Raw genomic sequence first — 18253 nt, 5'->3', positions numbered from 1 at the left:
ACTGGGATGGCTCCAGATGAGCTAATTCTTAATAATTCATAGGAGAATAAAAAACTTGATTAAATCAAGAAATATCTATATATGATCCAGAGTTGCAGGTATAATCACCAGAAGAATCACTTCAAAAACTCCTAAAGATGCTTCTTTCCAAGTAGCAGGATTGGAGGTAGTGAGGAAAGAGATGAAATATTATAAATTATTTAATACTATTTAATTTTTACCATGTGCATGTGTTACTTTGATAAAAATAAGGGAAACAATAAATAAAAAATGGAATTAATCAATAAAAATGACATAAGAAATTATAATGGCAGGAAAGATATAATGGCAGGAAAGGGTATAATCAAACATTACTGCCTCACTTCCAAAATACATAGAGAAAATAGACATTATCTAATAGTGAGAAATTCTTAAATAGAGTAATGTTCAATAGGGGATGAAACATTTTAAAATTTGCACTATCAGAAATTATTCTGGGCCAACAGAGCAAAGCTTCTAGAGAAATAAAAAATGAGTTCCAAAGGAGGCTTTCTGTCAGGTCAGATTTTGAAAATCAAAATTTCAAATGAAACATAGAATCAAGGATGTCTAGAAAATTGACACCCTCCTTTTTATGATTTTAGTATAAGGGAAAACAGGAACTTGGAATAAGAACAAAGATGGCTTAAGCACAATTAACTGGGGAGATGACGTGATGTTACCAAACTATTTATTTTCAGTGTCCTTTTTGTTTTTACTATTTTTTTTCAATACAAGAGAAAGTTCTACAGTATAGAAAAGCTTATAAAATTTTGAGAGATATCTGAAGTTCTGTGGAAGTGAGATATAGTAAGTCGTTAGGTTCTTAAAATGTCAAAGTAAAATGTTTTGAATGAACTGCAGATACAACTGAAGAAATGTTATCAGTAATTTTTTTTTAATCCTGGATGTGAAGAAAAGTGTTGGGTGACTTTAAATGTACCAATCTCACCATATTTTTCAAGAGGGGATAAAGAAAAAAAGTTGATATTGAGTGTTGCTAAATGTTATTTTAGCTAGAACTCCCTAGCAAAGTTCTACAAGGAACTACCCAAAAGATGATTTAATAATTCCCTTGTATGAAATATTCTGGAGGAGGAGATATCTTGAGAAGAGAAAGAGAGGCCAAGGAACACCAAGACACCAGGACATGTGACAAAAGAAGTCGTGTTGGACATCTAGTCAGGACTTCATTGGACTCTAGTCCCAGCTACTTCTGACCTGAGCGCAGTTAACCAGAAAACCTTGAAAGATAATCAAGTGTTGATTAATGCAATATGTCAGTCACTGTGAGTGACAACCAGGAAAATTAAGAGTGGCAGAGAACAAGGTCCTCTCATGCACTTTTTGCAGTTTTGTCACTGGATTGAACAAAGTAGCTAAACTGATCTCATCTGTAATGCCACAATGCTCCTAGGGAAGGTGCCGCATGAGAGGACTACATAACTACTCATGAAGATCCTGACGTGTTCAGGCAATGAGCTACAACAACATGAAACTTAACAGGAATAAATGTTAGAGCCTCCCGTTAGAACTTTTTCTCCTAAATTTTTTAAAAGATCACTTGATCAAGTACATGGGGAAAATATTCCAACAATTTATGCAAAAAACATGTAGGCTCACTATAGCCAACTGTGAACCAGAAGGTATGCTTACCTTACAATTTAATGTAAGATACAATTTCCTTAACAGACAAGACGTAATAGCACCCTGATCTGGGAAACTGGGACTTCTACTATCTATAGCTTATGTGAGTCAATGTTTAAAGGGTTAAAATTCAAGCTGCTGGTTATATTTCAGGTTGACTGGAAAGAAAATGGAATATTTCCAGAGTATCACAAGCCAAATGTTACAGGAACCGTAATCCATATCATATAAGAGTGTTGAAAGCCACAAGGAGCAGCTGGCCTTGTCCATCTTGTATTTTAAATGTCGAACAGAGTTGTCAGTAAATGCATATGTAAAGATGAAATGTTTTGTGCATAAAACAAAGGTATATCTAAGAGCTATTACATTCCTCTAAGGTAAAGAGGTCTTTTTTCACATATAAATATGACACCTGTTAATGTAATGTTTTTTTACCCCATGTCTTGAATTGGTATCTGACCTTTTGTGATGGTTCAAACATTATTTCTTTTGTCTCAGGGCATTTAGAAGTGAGTCAATCCTTACTAAAATGCATGGTTCATTTTAACGATCTGAGAGAGTAAACTTTTGGGACACCTGACATCACAAAGAAACAGTTATACCCTTGTTCACACAAAATTATTCAGAATTAACTTATCAAATTGGCCTTTAACTAGAAGGAACCAAGATGGTGCCTGGATTTTTATGATTTTGTTTGGTGTTTCGATCATTTAGAGAACTATTTGGTAATGAGGACCCTATTCCAAGTGATTCCCAGATACATTCACAAAAGCATGTTAATCTCCTTACTTTTCTTACTAAGTGTACGCATTGGCTCAAGGCCAACTTTTCACTGTTTTTCAGGTGTGCTGAGGATATGCAGAGAGGCAGTAGGTTTTTTTCTTCTTTTAGCTGCCTCTGAGATCATATCTTGTTTGTTTAGTATGATGTCTTTCAAGAAGGCAAAGAAGGGTGATAATAGGGCAGAGGTGGCAATATGCTACTCCTCTTCAAAATTCATTTTTGCATACAGGGAGTTCACCCTCACCTTTGTGTGGAAGTTGCCCAATTCTTATCTCAGTGATAGTAAGGTCCTAACATCCTCAACCTTTAAAGGATAGCCATGTACTATATCCTTTGAATATCTAAAAATCCACTATCTTGAATAAAAAAGTCTCCTCATTTTGGTCAACCTCTTGTATTCTTTATCTCAAATAATGGTGTCACTATTCTCCCCAGTTTCCTAAGCTGAAACCACAGGAGAATCTGTTTTCCCTCCTTCATTTTCACACATCTAATATGGGCACTATTCCTGTTCTTAGAAATGCTTATAATATCCCCTCCAATCTGCCCCTGCTAAGGTCAGGCTCTTATTTTCTGGATTAGTTCAAGAGACTCCTATATTTATCATGTAAGATCTTTTACAATCTGACCCCAACAAATAACCCACTGCTCACTACATACTACAGCCATATGCTCCAGTTACACGTGTTAAAAAGAAAACTACAGGCCTAAAATGGAGTTGTTTCTGCTAGGCCAGGTCACCAAGCCAGGATTTGTTGCCTAATCTAATTGCTGTTTCAACCTTCCTCTGAAATATAGTCAGAAGTATTCTGGTGAGCACCAAGGAGGTAGTCTGTCACATGGGCCGTCTCCATCTCTGCCTAGAAGACAAGGTCATCTGCAGGAGAACACTCCCTGCTCTTCCCCCTGAAGGGAAACACTTCCTGAAGCAATTCCTTCTTTTCTTTTGCTAATAACAGCCTGACACACCCTTCTTCCTATAAAAACCTTTCATGTTGCAGACTCTCTTGGCGCATCTCTCTACCTGCTAAGATGGGATGCTACCTGATTGGTGAGTTGCTTAATAAAGTCAATTAGATCTTCAAATTTACTTGATTAAATTATGTTCTTTTAACACACAAAACTTAGCACCATTCCCAGGACACTATATATGCTTTCATAACTCCGTGCATTTCGTCTGTCTGTAATGCCCCCCATATTTTTTCTTTTGTGTGCTGTAGGACAATTTTTAAGTCCATAAACATATACTGAGAACTTACTACATGAAGAAGAGAGTTTAAATTCCTGCAGGTACTAAGATTAAATGTTTCCATACTAGTAATCATGAAAAAAAAAATATGATATATAACAAAGATAGGTATAAGGAAGAGAAGTAGGACAAGGAAGAAAGAACATTTTTCTTATTGAGAAACAGGAAGGGTCCACCGTGGAGGACATATGTGAATAGGGAATTGAAGGTTTTGGGGATGAACAAGACTTAGCCTGACCGATGTAAAGAATGAGAGGAGTTCCGAGAGAGAGAAACCCCCATAGTGTAAAACCTAAAATGAGCAGGCAAAGTTGACTCCTTGATATTGTTGGAGCATAAGAAGAATTTGGAGATACAACTGGAGAAATGAGGGGTCTGACGAAGGAAGGTCTTAAACGTTTGTGAAGGTGTTTGCTTCAAAGGCGTGGAGGGACTGTGGTGCATTTCAAGTGAGAGAGTAATAAGAGTGCTCATAATTTTATAAGATTACTCTGGTAATAAGTATTTTGAAAGTGATCAAGACTGGAGGTTGCAATGTCAGTTAGGAAACCATGCTTTTGGTCCAGATTGGGAAGATAAAGGTTGTCATATTGGGAGGTGAACAAAATGGATGTTGATTGGGGTAATGAGAGTTCAACCTAACTGAATGTATAGATTTTATAGCCAGGTCAGAATCTACATACAAATTTTCCTCCAAAAGCATGTAAATAAACACTTATAAGGACCTAAACTCTCTTTATCAAGGTTTCATTTCAGTGCTCCACTGCTATAGTTGATAGCCGTGGTGCAAAAGAATAGAATTGTATCTGGCATATAGTTTGCACTCCAAAAATGCCATAAAATAAATATCTCACTGAAGAAAAAACTCTCTCTCTTTAACATTGCAGGCATACACACAAACAAACTCTCAAAGGCAAAATAAGTATTAAATTTTACTTCATTAGCTCAAAAAGAGGAATTGATATCTTGTCCTTCCCCTTGTTGGTGAGCATGTGAAGAATTACTACCAGCAGCAGTGCAGGCTTTCCTTAGCAACAGTTATTGCCATTGAGTATATTGTTGTTAATAATTATTTCAGAAACTAAAATTATCACCACATGTAACTGATGGCACCATTAAGGTAAGTGTTATTTCCTATGATTTGTTCATGATTTATTTTACATTGCAAATAATATTATTACTTATTTGGTTTTCATAAAAGTGTCTTTATTAATTAAAAGCACATATAGCTGTAGTTTCTATTTTTTATTATAAACAGCTTTATATGCTCCATCAGAGTGAGCATTCAAAACAAAACAAAAATTTTAAGTACAAATTAGATATACTCCTCAGTACTTAACTACAATGTGTTCTATTTTCTAAAAGTTTATTTTTATACTTTTTATATTTCCACTTAGATTCTTTCCCATATATGCTCAGTTCCGGGCCCTTTTCTCACTGCCTGACCCTCTGGGACCAGCCTGTCATTGAAAGTACTGGTTGACTCTACGCACTTACCTCCTTGTCCTGCCTTGAGGACATGATTTTCTCTTTCCTCCAGTCGAGTTGTTACTTGGATCACCACATAGACACCTTCATATGGATTTTCCCTTGTCATCCTCACGGCATGTCTCTTTCACTTAAGGAAGGTGTTGTGTATCTACACGGTGGCTCTCACTCTGCCAGACCCCTTCATATTCCAGGACCATCCTACACCTCCACTTTGCATCCAAGTTTTCTGTGTATTGAAAGGTGTGAATGTCAAGTTAGTAGTAGGTTATATGGGTTTTCTTGATCCAATGACTGAAATTACATGAGATAATGGGAATTTTTCTTAAGAAATTTAACAGAAAGACCATGAATGTCAAGTTAACATTTGGTAAGCTCATCTAACAATTTTCCTTCTTTGACATAAAATCCTCAGCACTTCCAAATTCATTATTCTAAGAGAGCTTCAAAATTTTCTTCCTCAATAATAAATGTTTAACCACAGAAATTATGACAATTGGCTAAACTGAAAATCTTGTTAAAGATTCATCTTCCTGGCCTCCCTGTCCCCTAGCCTGAGATTCTTATTCAAGAGTTCTGGGGTTGGCCCCAGGAATTGGTATTGCTAGTGTACGCTCTATGTGACTCTTTTGCCAGTAGTGCCCTGATCACAGTTTGAGAAAAGGCCACTACAAGCATGGGAAGAAAAGTTTTCTAGGTCATTTTGTGATTTTCTTATTTTTTACTAATAAACATCCAAATTCCTAAAAACAAAGCAAAAAATCTCACTGTTTTTTTTAATGAACAAGGATTAATCATCACTAATTTGAGTAACTCAGTTAATCATAAAATGTTGAAAGAAATTTCACATGTGCAGATATAAAACCTGGGGCTTAGGTTCATATGCTTGTTCAACAAAAAAACCCTCTAGGTTTTAGAATACAGTTTTAAATAAACTTTTAGAATAAATATTTAACTTTGGAATGGATTTAGATTTATAGGAAAATAGCAAAAATAGTACAGAACATTCTAATATGCCCAAAGCCCATTTACCCTATTTGTAACATCTTAATTAGTATGGTGCATTTGCCTCAACTAAAGAACTTTGATACATTAACATTAACTCAAGAGAGATGTTAATTAATATTAACTCTCAGAGAATGATATGAGAAACCAAGATCTCTAGCACTTTACATTCTCCCCAGCAATGAGTTATTATTGCTCCATGTCCTTAACAGCACTTGATAATGTCAATTTATTTTTTCCTCTTTTTTTTAAGCCATTCTAATAAGATTGTTGTGATATCTCATTGTTTTAATGAACATTTTCCTAATGACAAGTGATATTGAGCACATTTTCATGTGTTTATTTGACACCCATATATCTTTTCTGGAGAAGTGTCTTTTCAGATCTTTTGCCCAAATTTATTGATGGTTTGTTATATTGACTTTCAAGACTTTTATCTGATAGGTTTGCAAATTTTTCTCCCATCTGTGGCTTATCTTGATTTTATAATGTGTCTTTTGCAGAACAGAAGTTATAATTTTAATAAGATCCAATTTATTGTTTTTTTTTCTTATATCATGCTTTTTGTGTTGCCTTGTTTAGGTTTTGAATGGTTAAACATAGCTTTACTCTCTGTTGAGGGATACAGTGGTTATGGAATAAATGATGCTTTGAATTTGTAACATAACAGGACTGTATTAAATATATCTCCAAGATTCCCTCCCACTCTAAAATTATTATAAAAAAATTATGCTTCTAAAAGTGATTATTTCCATATTTTTCTGTATTGTGTGTGAACAAATTGTATACTTCATATTCTTCAGGTTTCCATTTGAATTTATCTTAGAATATATAAGTGTTTTTCTATCTCATTTGTAGTTTTCATCCTTTAATTTGAAAAAAAACTATTCCTTTGCCTACTATCTAGATTTTTGGCCTCACAGTATAGTTAGTCCCTTCTCTGAATCTACAAATCAGTGGTTGTAATGGTATGCTCAGAAAACTTGGCTTCAACTCAGCAAGTACTTTTCTTCCATCAAATAAGTGTTTTTTAAGCTTTTTGTATTAATGAACATTCTTCTGACTGTACTAAAGCATGCTGACATGTCTAAGCTGATAGCGACAGCCCTCCAAATATACTCCCCAAGCAGTGCTCAGGGATCCAGAAGCCAGAGGTGCAGGATCTCAGATGCTCACTGGCGAAAGTACTTGAACCGCAGAATATCCTTGCACAGGCAGATAAGAATGTTCTTGTAGTCTCATGACTGTAATGCTGAGAACTTGACAATGGAAATTCCTTGTACGAGCTCCATTAGTATCTAGACTTTGGTGGAATGTCTGTAGTAACTGACTTTAGATGAACTGTTACTGCCAGCCCTCAATAAAGTTGCGAAACTTTTGACATTTGTTTTGGACCCAGGTTCTTTCCTATCCTCACTTTCTTTACTTTTCTTTTAAATATTCAGATAAAACATTAGTCCTTACTTCTTCCTAATCAAGGTTTGTTCTTGGAGACTTGATTCATGCTAAATTACAAATAATTAATAACTAATAGGTGAGAATACTGCGCCCTTCTTAGGATTATTTAGGTTTTAGTAAGGATGTACAACATAAGCCAAAAAAGCAAAGCTTTGTTTCATGGGAGCTAGAGGGCTTTTCAACATCTCTAAAATGCCTTTATTCAAGTAGTTGCCTGTCCTATGTTAAGGCCACTTGGGGCTAAGAATAAACTTTCAGGGCTATAAATATTTGGTAAGAAATGGTCATTGTTCTTGCATATCTTCAAAAGGCAAATAGAGTGAAAAAAATCACAGTTTAAATATTACTATGGATCTGAAAATGCTTTACTTTTTGATATAATTACAAATAGTTTATAGTAAAAAGAATCAAGATGTGTATATTCAAATAATCTTAGATGTAAATAATTTTTCACAATACATATTTTTTCTGATTTTTAAAAGTTCATTTATTTACACAGAGCCTTAGAATATGAGTTTCATTTAAAGATCATTTATTGAGAAGGAACCTTAGCATATTGGTTTCTTTAAAATATTAAGCATTTATAAAATTTATTCATGACTGATGCTCCCAATGAAAGCAACATAACTTTTAAGTTAGAAATGAACTTTGGCTATTTATTTTTTGATTTTAATTTATAATCATTTGCTATCTATTCATTGGATTATTGCTTTCTAAACATCAATATACTCTTACAAAATTTTTAGCTATGTGTCCCACATATACATTGCTTACTCTGTATTTTGTTACCTCTTATTAAAATGCTTGTATTTAAAATTGTATCACTGTTATGAATTTAAAATGATCTCACTTGCCATAAGTAGAGTAATTGTAAGTGTAAATATGATTAAAACCTAGTTTTTATGTTAAAGAATATATAAGTACCGATACATCTAATCCATTTGCAAAACTGCCTACCTAAAATTATATTACTCAAGAAAAATGATAATGTTTTTGATGAATTAGTCAAAGGTACATTTGATTGAGCGTAAGATGAAGATTAGGTTCCTGAATAAACTACTTTTGCTTTCTAAAGTTTTTATATTAACTAAAGAGTTAAAACTTGGCCTATGAAATCAGAAAGCAAAATAAACACTTGCTTATTTCTCTGATAGACTGGTATACTGAGAATTAATTCCTGGAAAGACATGTGACCTTTGTTAGACTTTTATTTCAAATTATCATTTGATAACCCACAGAATGAATGAATCCAGTTATATTAGTGCTTTGCTCACACATGATAAGAAAAGGATTTGTTCTCCACCCACAAGTGCTTTCTGACAGGGAACGATGTTAAGAACTTTTTTCAAATATTTCAAGTGCCTCTTTATAATAACCCAAATGGTTTTTAAAAACTGCTTCAAAAAAGCTCATAAGCAGTTTAGACAAGAAGAGGACATCAATCTGATTAAGAATATATGTGTACTTCTAATGAGAGGCATACAATTCTTTTGGCTCCAGACTTAAGCAAACTTAACTTGAAAGAAAACTATGGTGTCATTAGGGAGCTCATAATATCTTAGTTCTCATGATTCCTGGCATACGGTAGGCTTGCATTTTGGGGCATCTTAAAATCCAGCTGTGTGATTTGCTTTGGTGAATGGAATGATGTGGGTCACTTCCTGGTGGAAGCTTTTAATATCCAGTGCACAATTTCTTATGTTTCCTCACCTCGGCCATGGCAATTGGCAATGTTTCAATGGTAGCAATCTATCGAATCAGGTTTTGAAATGGAGGCCACCATTATGGAGCAAAGTCCTAGCCAAACTGAGAAGGACACACATCATGTTTTGCAAGCCAAAGAATATGGGGGCTTGTTTATTGCCAGAGCTTAATCTAGCCCACCCTGACTAATAAACACACATTTAGATTTTTCAAATGAGCACATACATGTACAAAATTAATTTACAAATTGCTGTATATAAATCTTACTGATTAAATATATCTTCCAGAGGAAATTGAAGTTCTAATTACCAGATCAAACACTGAACACTTTCTGAGAGGAAGTCCACATGCTTCAGCCTGAAGCAGAATTTGTTTGTAAACATTCCCCATCTCTTCACAGTTAAGAATTAGAGGTCTAGCTCTGTTATAAATGACAATTTTTAACAGATTTAAAAATACTTTTCTGAAATAACTGTGTTTACACAAACAAAAAATTCCTTATAATATTCAACACAGAATACAATTTTTATCTGTTGTAACAGCTGAAATGCCTGAAGTGGTTTTCTTTATCTAAGACCAAATGCACTTTTAGCTTCAGTGCTTACGCTAGAATATCACCGTTAGTCTATTTGGAACGAAGTTGTCAGTTCATTGGAAATCTCTAATCATGGCTATTTTCAGTACTGGACTGAAATTACATCTTCACGGAATTCTTTATTCACTCGTATTTGAAAAACAGTAGTTAATGAATTATACTCTGCACACTTCAGATAGTAACAATTTCTTTGATCTCTGCCATATGTAGAATATTAAAATAAACTTTTCTTTTTGATAAAATCACTTTATCATTTTATTTGCTCTGTGCCCAAACATCATTTTCATCATGTTTTCATAGCAAATTCACTAAAGATCCTCAGTGCTTCAGCATCTCTAGCCCTTGTGTCTAAATGTGACACTGCATGCAAGTATTCTAAAGCTTTTGCCTTTGTCCCCTGTTTCAATGCACATTAATTACTGGGACATGCTTGAAAATCCTTATATTAAATTTCAAATATTTTGAAACATTCCCCTTGGTATCTTTGGATACTTCAAAATTATGATTGAGGCTGACAAATTTGTGTCCCAAATGATTCAAAATGATATAGGTTACATTGCTGGTTCAATAAGAAACATCAAATATTTCTCTATATTTTATTATTTTTTAAATTAAGGAATAATTGACATATATCACCTTAGATGCAAAACATAATGATTCAATATTTGTATATATTGAGAAATGATACCCACAGTAAGTCTAGTTAGCATCTGTCACCATAAATAATTATCAAAAAAAATTGCTTTTCTTGTAATGAGGACTTTGGAGATTTACTCTTAGTAACTTTCAAATATGCAATACAGTCTTATTAACTGTAGTACTATGCTGTGCTTTACATCTCCATGACATATTTTCAAACTGGGAGTTTATATCTTTTGACCCCCATTACCCATTTTACCTACTCCCCTCCCCATTCTGGCAACCACCATTCTGTTCTTGGTATTTATGAGCTTGATTTGGTTTGTTTGTTTTTTACATTCCACATATAAGTGAGATCCTACAATATTTGTCTTTCTCTGACTTATTTTGTTTAGCATGATGTCATCTAGGCCCATCATGTTGTCACAAATGTCAAGATTTCATTCTTTATTATGGTTGAATACTATTCCATTATGTGCGTATACATACATCACATTTTCTTTATCCATTCATCTATCAGTGACATTTAGGTTGTGTTCATATCTTGGCTATTGTAAATAATGGTGTGGTGAATATAGAGGTGCATATGTGTGCATATATCTTTGATTGTTTTTATTTTCTTTGGATAAGTATTCAGAAGTGAAATTCTTTTATCATATGGTTTTATTTTTAGGTTTTTGAAGAACATCCATATTGTTTTTTACAGTGACTATACCAATTTACATTCCCACCAATAGTGAACATTCTCTATATCCTTGCCAAAACTTGCCATTTCTTGCCTTTTTGATAATAGTCATTCTATCAGGCACAAAGTGTTATCTTATTGTGGTTTTAATTTGCATTTCTCTGATGCTTGGTGATGTTGAGCACCTTTTCATGTACTTGTTAGCAATCTGTAAGACTTCTTAGGAAAAATGTCTGTTCAGAACCTGTGTCCATTTTTTAATCAGATTATTTAGTGTTTTCCTTGCTATTGAGTTGTATAAGTTCTTTATATTCTTTTGATATTAACCCTTTATCAGATAGATGGCTTGCAATGTCTTCTCCCATTCAGTAGGTTGCCTTTTCATTTTGTCAGTGGTTTCCTTTGCGTACAGAAGTTTAGTTTAATGTATTAAAATATTTCTATATATTTTAATGTAATTTTAGGGGGTTTATTTTGTAGATGATATTTATAAAGTTCTTAGTAATTTATTAGTTCTCATGACACTTTGGAGACATATCACTCAATCACTACCAGCATTAGTATTATACTATATTACCATATTAGTACTCATAGTCCTATTGTTCTTTCTCTTTGTGCTTTAAAATTCTCTTCTAAATTATTCATCCATGATGGAGTTAACAATAAAATTAAAAACAGAAGCCAGCAAAAATACCAATGACAAGTCTGATTCCAATTTACAATTCTGTTTAATTACAAGCATTTTTTCTAATCAGTCACTACCAAGCCTTAAAAGTAACAATTTAAAGTACTGCTGAAAAAAAAATGCAGTGCTGAGACTTATAAATTCAATATAATATATCCATAGTAGAAAGACACATTATTTATAATTTGTGTTGTTCTAAAAAATTATGATAGGCATTTCAGTTTCTGTAGGTTTATGCCATTCAGGGGTTTGGTCTGAAATTTAAGGTGAATCCACTCTGGGTGCTTCTTCCAGAGTAGTAATATCTTGGGGATCACAGGAGTTATGTAATAGTTATATATTTTTTCTAAAACACATTGTTTTATTGTTTAATAATAAGCCATTCCAAAGCAGTGTCTTAAAATAACCACCATTCTGTTCTCTTCAGAATCTTACGGTTTGGTTAGGGTTCATTTAAGGACTCCATTTATTAATGGTTGGCCTGGAATGTCCAAGAAGACTTCCCTGACATGTCTGGTGGCCTGATGTGGATAGTTCTGGAAAACAGGGTCCGCCTGTGGCAATGGGATAGTTGGGCCTCTCTGTAGTTTTGGGGTCTCTCCCTCTCCATGAAGCTTACTTCATTGGTCTCTTCAGTAAGTAGCTGCCCTTTCTGTATGCTCTTTCAGGACATACAGAAGTGCAAAAAGAGAAGAAGATACAAAGAGTTTTAAGGCTTAGGACTGGAACTGGCAAAATGAAACAAACATAAGATGGTAATAAGAATACTGAAGGAGACAATTCATTCAGAAATATTTGGGAAGGCATGTAACAGACACTGGCCCATAGAAATTTTGAAACCCCATTGGATACATGTCGCCAATTGCTCTGTTCCGGGACATGGGATGAATGCTGAGTTAGACCCAGTTCACTTCCTGGCAGTGATTATTCTAATCAGTTAGTTCTTTTGGTTTTGAATTCTGAGTTTATTCTTTATTTTCCATGAGAAATGGCCTGGGTGAGCAGCTTAAGGAAATTTCTTAGTCTGCTTTCTGCTTTTGGAGTTACAGGGCTAAGAGGTCTCCTTCTTGAACCCTTTACAGTTTAGTCTGAGCTAGTATAGTCCCTAAATGATTGTTAAAGTCATCTATGTATTATTTTAAAATCCATTCTACTAAACAGAAACCAAGCAAAAATTTCTTCAAGACAGGACCCTCTCTACAAGTCCTTGGTCTACAAGTCACAACATCCTTAAGATTCTTAGATATTCTCTTGGACATCTTATTATCTGTCAGAGGCAATTTATGAAGAATGCCTTTAGATTTTGGAAAGTATTTTGCTAGTTGAGATGGCCTGCACACCTTGCCTTAAAGTTTTCTGAGGTTTTAACAAAGGAACTTAAATGTGCAATGTAGACCTGATCTTTACCTGAGTTTCCTTTTACTGTAGATGTGATCTTTGTACTGAAGCCAATTTTTATCTTGAGAATTTTTCCAGGAGATACCTGGGATGAGAAACAGATGTATTTTCACTTAGCAAGTCTGGTTTCAGTATATTCTCTTTGCAAGCTGAGAAGTTCTGTAGCTTATCTCATGCCTCCCATACTTTATCAGAAGAGACCAAAATAAGTCAATTGACACTTTTAACTTTCTATCTGGAAATCTCTAAAACTAAACTTACAAGTTCCTTTGAAGCCTTTTCCATTTTTCACACTCCCTCAGGCAGTTGTTTTATTAATTTTCTGCTATTGGATAACTTGGGTTCCCCTTTCTCCAGTCTCCCATCATGATTTCCATACTCTCTTTCCAGACTTCATTAATGATACCTTCAGGCCCCTCTAGTCTCTACCTGCTAACAAAACCAATACTGCATTTTTTGGTATGGTGATACCTACTCCTGATAGCACTTTCTGTTTTGGTTATCTACTGCAGTGTAATAAACCACTCCCAAACAAGTGTCTTTGAAAAATGCCATTTTTAATATTCCTCATGATTGAGGAGTTGATTGGTTGGGTGGTTCTTCTGTTAGTCTCACTCAGGGTCCATGTTATTGGTGCCGTTAGATGTGCTGAGGTTGGAATCTCCAAGATGGCTTTATTCGTGTGACTGCTGCTTCAACAGACACAGGTGGACTCTGGCCTCAGCCGAAACTCTGGGATGGCTGGTCTCTGTCCCTTTCTCCATGTGGCTCCAGAACTTTTCTCCCTCCACATGACTTTTCTGTATGATATTGCCACATATTGTCTCTAGCGGAGAAACCAGACTTCTTAATTGGTGGCTCAGACTTCCTAAATTACAAAAAACCAAAGGGGTAAGGTCTTCTTAAAGATTAGATTTGGAAATGGCACAACATCTCATCGGCTGAAGCAAATGACCTATATTTAATGTGGCAGGTGAGTAAACAGAGGCTTAGAAACAAAGGAATGGCTCATTGGAGATCATTTTTGGAAAGTAGCCCCACTGATGTTAATATAAATATGTTACTATTAGATAATGTGGTCTCTGCATTAACCCAAAATAATATTTTGTTTTACCAGTGGTATGCAGTCCACTTTTGAGGAAACATTTTGGGAAAAACTGTTATCACTGTGCCAAATATTTACCTAGAATCACCAAAAATGATGATAAATATTTAGGGTAATTTAAGTAGTACATGTAGCATGAAATTATTTAACCATCTTTTCAAAGATTCTGTAGTTATTAATGAATTGCTCCCCCCCCAAACCTTTTGCTTAATGTGCTACAGGCACTTGATATTCTAGTCAAAATAGAGTAGTTTCCTGCAAGTAGTATGATAAAAAATGGTTTAGACAGATTGTCAAAATGTTCTTTAGGAGAATTCAGAGGCATTTAATAATTTGAAGAAATAAGTAGGTGAGATCTGTTGGTTATGAATAGAGTAAAAAATATGTATGATAATAATTGATTTATAACAAAATAGTATGCTTCTTTACACAGCTACAAAATAGGCATGAAATTGCCTGAAGCCCATTTACTGTGCTGTTTGAAGTAAAATATCATTTTAAAACAAATTTTTCAGAGGATAACAAATATGCCAGGTACTCAGAAGTTAATATTTTTAATATGTCCTCAAAACACATAATTAAGCTACAGCAAAAGTGAATTTTTTATAAATAGAGGTGCCAAGTAAGCTATTACTGTTGCAAAATACAATCTTCTGTTGATCTGCAATTGACAATGTTGCCTGCAACATTTCAAGCTATACGATATATAAAAGGATGAATTCTCTCTAGGTTTTCTTTCCTTAAAATTAAGTTATTCATAATGTGACCCCACATTAAACATTTAAAATTTGCATAATCTTGATGTTTAAATACTGTCAATTTAAATATTTTTTGTAAATTTTCTCTCTTAAATAGCATAGATTCCTTCTGGGATGTCTTTAATGCACAGCAAGGAGCTAAACTGTTTCAGGACCTAAATTAAGTCTGTAGCACTATCACCAGGGCTACTGCTAGCCATAGCCCATAGTAGTTGTACTTTTCTTAAACATTTTCCTATTTCCTGTCAGAAAAATAACTAACATATACTGATTCTGTGAAAACAAGATACTTATATGCCAAATATCAGAAAAAAAAGACCCACCCAACATACAATTCTGTGCTGTCAATGATGTGATGTCACCCAAGTGTTATGCAGTGTATAACCCTCATATACTTGCAGATGTTTGACTACCACAAATGCTATTTCATCATTCATTCATTCACAAGTGTTCACGTAGCATGTACTGTAAGTCAGACACAGTTCTGGGTATTGGGGGTGTTTGAACGCCTAGGACACACCTCATAACTAAAAGAGCCACACCTCTATTGAAGAAGTTTAACTGGTAGTAACTTATATCTGAATATAAAGCAGGGGATTTTCCCTTCAATATTTTCTTTCAGAAAAAGTGTAATCATTTATATCTGAGTCCTAATACAGTCCTCCACATCACAGGACACTCTTTCAATGACTTTATTTTGAAAGTTGATGTTTAAGGAAGATACCGAGCAAACATTTAAAAGTCTCTGGCTGCTTAGAGAGGTCATCATCACATAGATGAAGCAAAGTGAGGAAAGGAATTTAAAGCAAATTTGCTCATTGTTCCTGGGGGTGTTATCTAGGGTTTCAAGTATTAAATGACATTATAAATAATCTATTTATAGATCACTTTACTGTGTTAAATAGACTAAACAATTATACGTGGAGATCACGAATTTACAGCCACAGTAAGGATTAAAGAAAAGGAACTATTCAAATGGATCTTTGTGACCTGTCAGATTTTCAGTTACAATGCCACATGTGGGTCAAAAATCTGCATCTCAAACAGTAATCATGTTAGATTGCTCCAAACACATCTTTAGTAATGATAAAGATATATATTTTAAAAGGAATGCACAGAGTTAAATAAAACATTTTCAGGAAATGTTACAGAAGGAAAATATGAGTATTTCCTTTCTCTCTTTTTAATATAAATCATTTTTATTACTAAAAAGTTCAACTGTCTAGAAAAAGACATTTAAACATAAATTATGCACTCACTACCCCAAATCTAGCATTTTTCATTTATCTTCCAGATAACTTCTTAATTTTAATGAAGTCCAGTTTATCATTTTTTTCTTCCCTGGATCATGCTTTTGATGTTATATCTAAAAAGTATCACCAAACTCAAGGTCATCTAGATTTTTTCCTGTGTTATCTTCTATAAATTGTATAGTATTTTGTGTTTTACGTTTAAGTCGGTGATCCATCTTTTTTTTTTTTAAATGGAATTCTGTTATTTTATTTTGAACTTTCAAAATAATATTCCTTTAACTTATTAAAAACTGCCCAATCATTTAGAATTTCTAAATGACATTTTGCCGAAGGTTACAGCAACTATCTTGTCCTCAAGAATGGCTTTGGCGTAATGCTTTGCAAACAGTATTTAAAATAAAATCATTTTGCAGCTGGCATTTCTCTATTCCCAAGTTGTGCCTTCTAGTAAAAACTGAGAAACAAATAGACTGTAATTCTTGATCGGTGATCCATCTTGAGTTAATTTTTGTAAGAGGTGAACAGTCTGTGTCTTAATTCATTTTTTTGCATGTATATTTGTTACAGCACAATTCATTAAAAAGACTATACTTTCTCCATTGAACTATCTTTGTTCCTTTGTCAGAGATTAGTTGACTACACTTGTGTAGGTCGATTTCTGACCTTTTTATTATGTTCCATTGATTTGTCTATTCTTTCATCCATACCACATTGTATTGGTCACTGTAGTTTTATAGTAAGTCTTGAAGTTGAATAGTGTCAGTCCTACAACTTAGGTAGTAATGGTTTTTGTCAGATGCTTCTCCTGCATGTATTGATATGATCATGTGATATTTTATAAATGTCAAATTCTCCAGAACTATGATAGAATACATTTCTAGTATATTATTTCCCAGAGTTTATAGTTATTTGCTATGGCAGCCCTACAAAACTAATACAGATTTGGGAATCAGGAGTGGGATGCTACTAATGCTGCTATAACAAATGCCTGAAAATGTGGACATGCTTTGGATTTGAGTAATGGGCAAGGGCAGGAAGAATTCTGTGGTGCCTGATAGAAAAACTTAGATTGGCTTGAAGAGACTGTTGATAGGAATATAGACGTTAAAGGTGATTTTGGTGAGGGCTCAGAAAGAAGTGAGAACTGTAGAAAAAGTTTCTTTAATCTTAGAGAATACATATATTGATACAAACACAATATTGCTAGAAATATGAACCTTCAAGGTGCTTCTGGAGAGGTTTCTGATGGACATGAGCAACATGTTATTAGAAACTATATCAACAGTGATACTAACTAGAAAGTGCAGAGAGCTCGACTAAACTGTCTTATGATTTTGGGTGAAAAGTAGAATTTGTAAGTGATGAACTGCAATAGCTGGCTGAGGAGATTTCTAAGAAAAGTGTGGAAAAGTGTCTAAAAACTTTCTATCCAAGTTCAACCTGGTTTCTCCCTGTTGCTTACAGTAAAGTGTGGGAAGGAAGAGATGAATTGAGGAAAGAATTGTTAAGCATAAAGAAAACAAAACTAGAGGATTGGGAAAAATTCCCAGCCTAAAATACTAGATAGCTTGCTCTGGAAACAGAGCCAAGGGTATGTCTGGTTAATCTTTCAATAAAGATATTAGGCATGTGATTCACAGATCAAATAAAATATCCCAGCAGAAACACTGCCAACTTGGACTAAAAGGAGAAGAAAGGCATGCAATGAGAATGCCATATGTAAACAGAGACTAGACAGACTTCTGAGGATAGAAACTGGAGTTATGCCGATGCAAGGCCAGAA

Source organism: Manis pentadactyla, chromosome 6, assembly GCF_030020395.1.
Source record: "Manis pentadactyla isolate mManPen7 chromosome 6, mManPen7.hap1, whole genome shotgun sequence".
Taxonomy (NCBI): Eukaryota; Metazoa; Chordata; class Mammalia; order Pholidota; family Manidae; genus Manis; species Manis pentadactyla.
The sequence above is the reverse complement of the archived record's forward strand: the minus strand, read 5'-3'. Positions refer to the sequence as shown.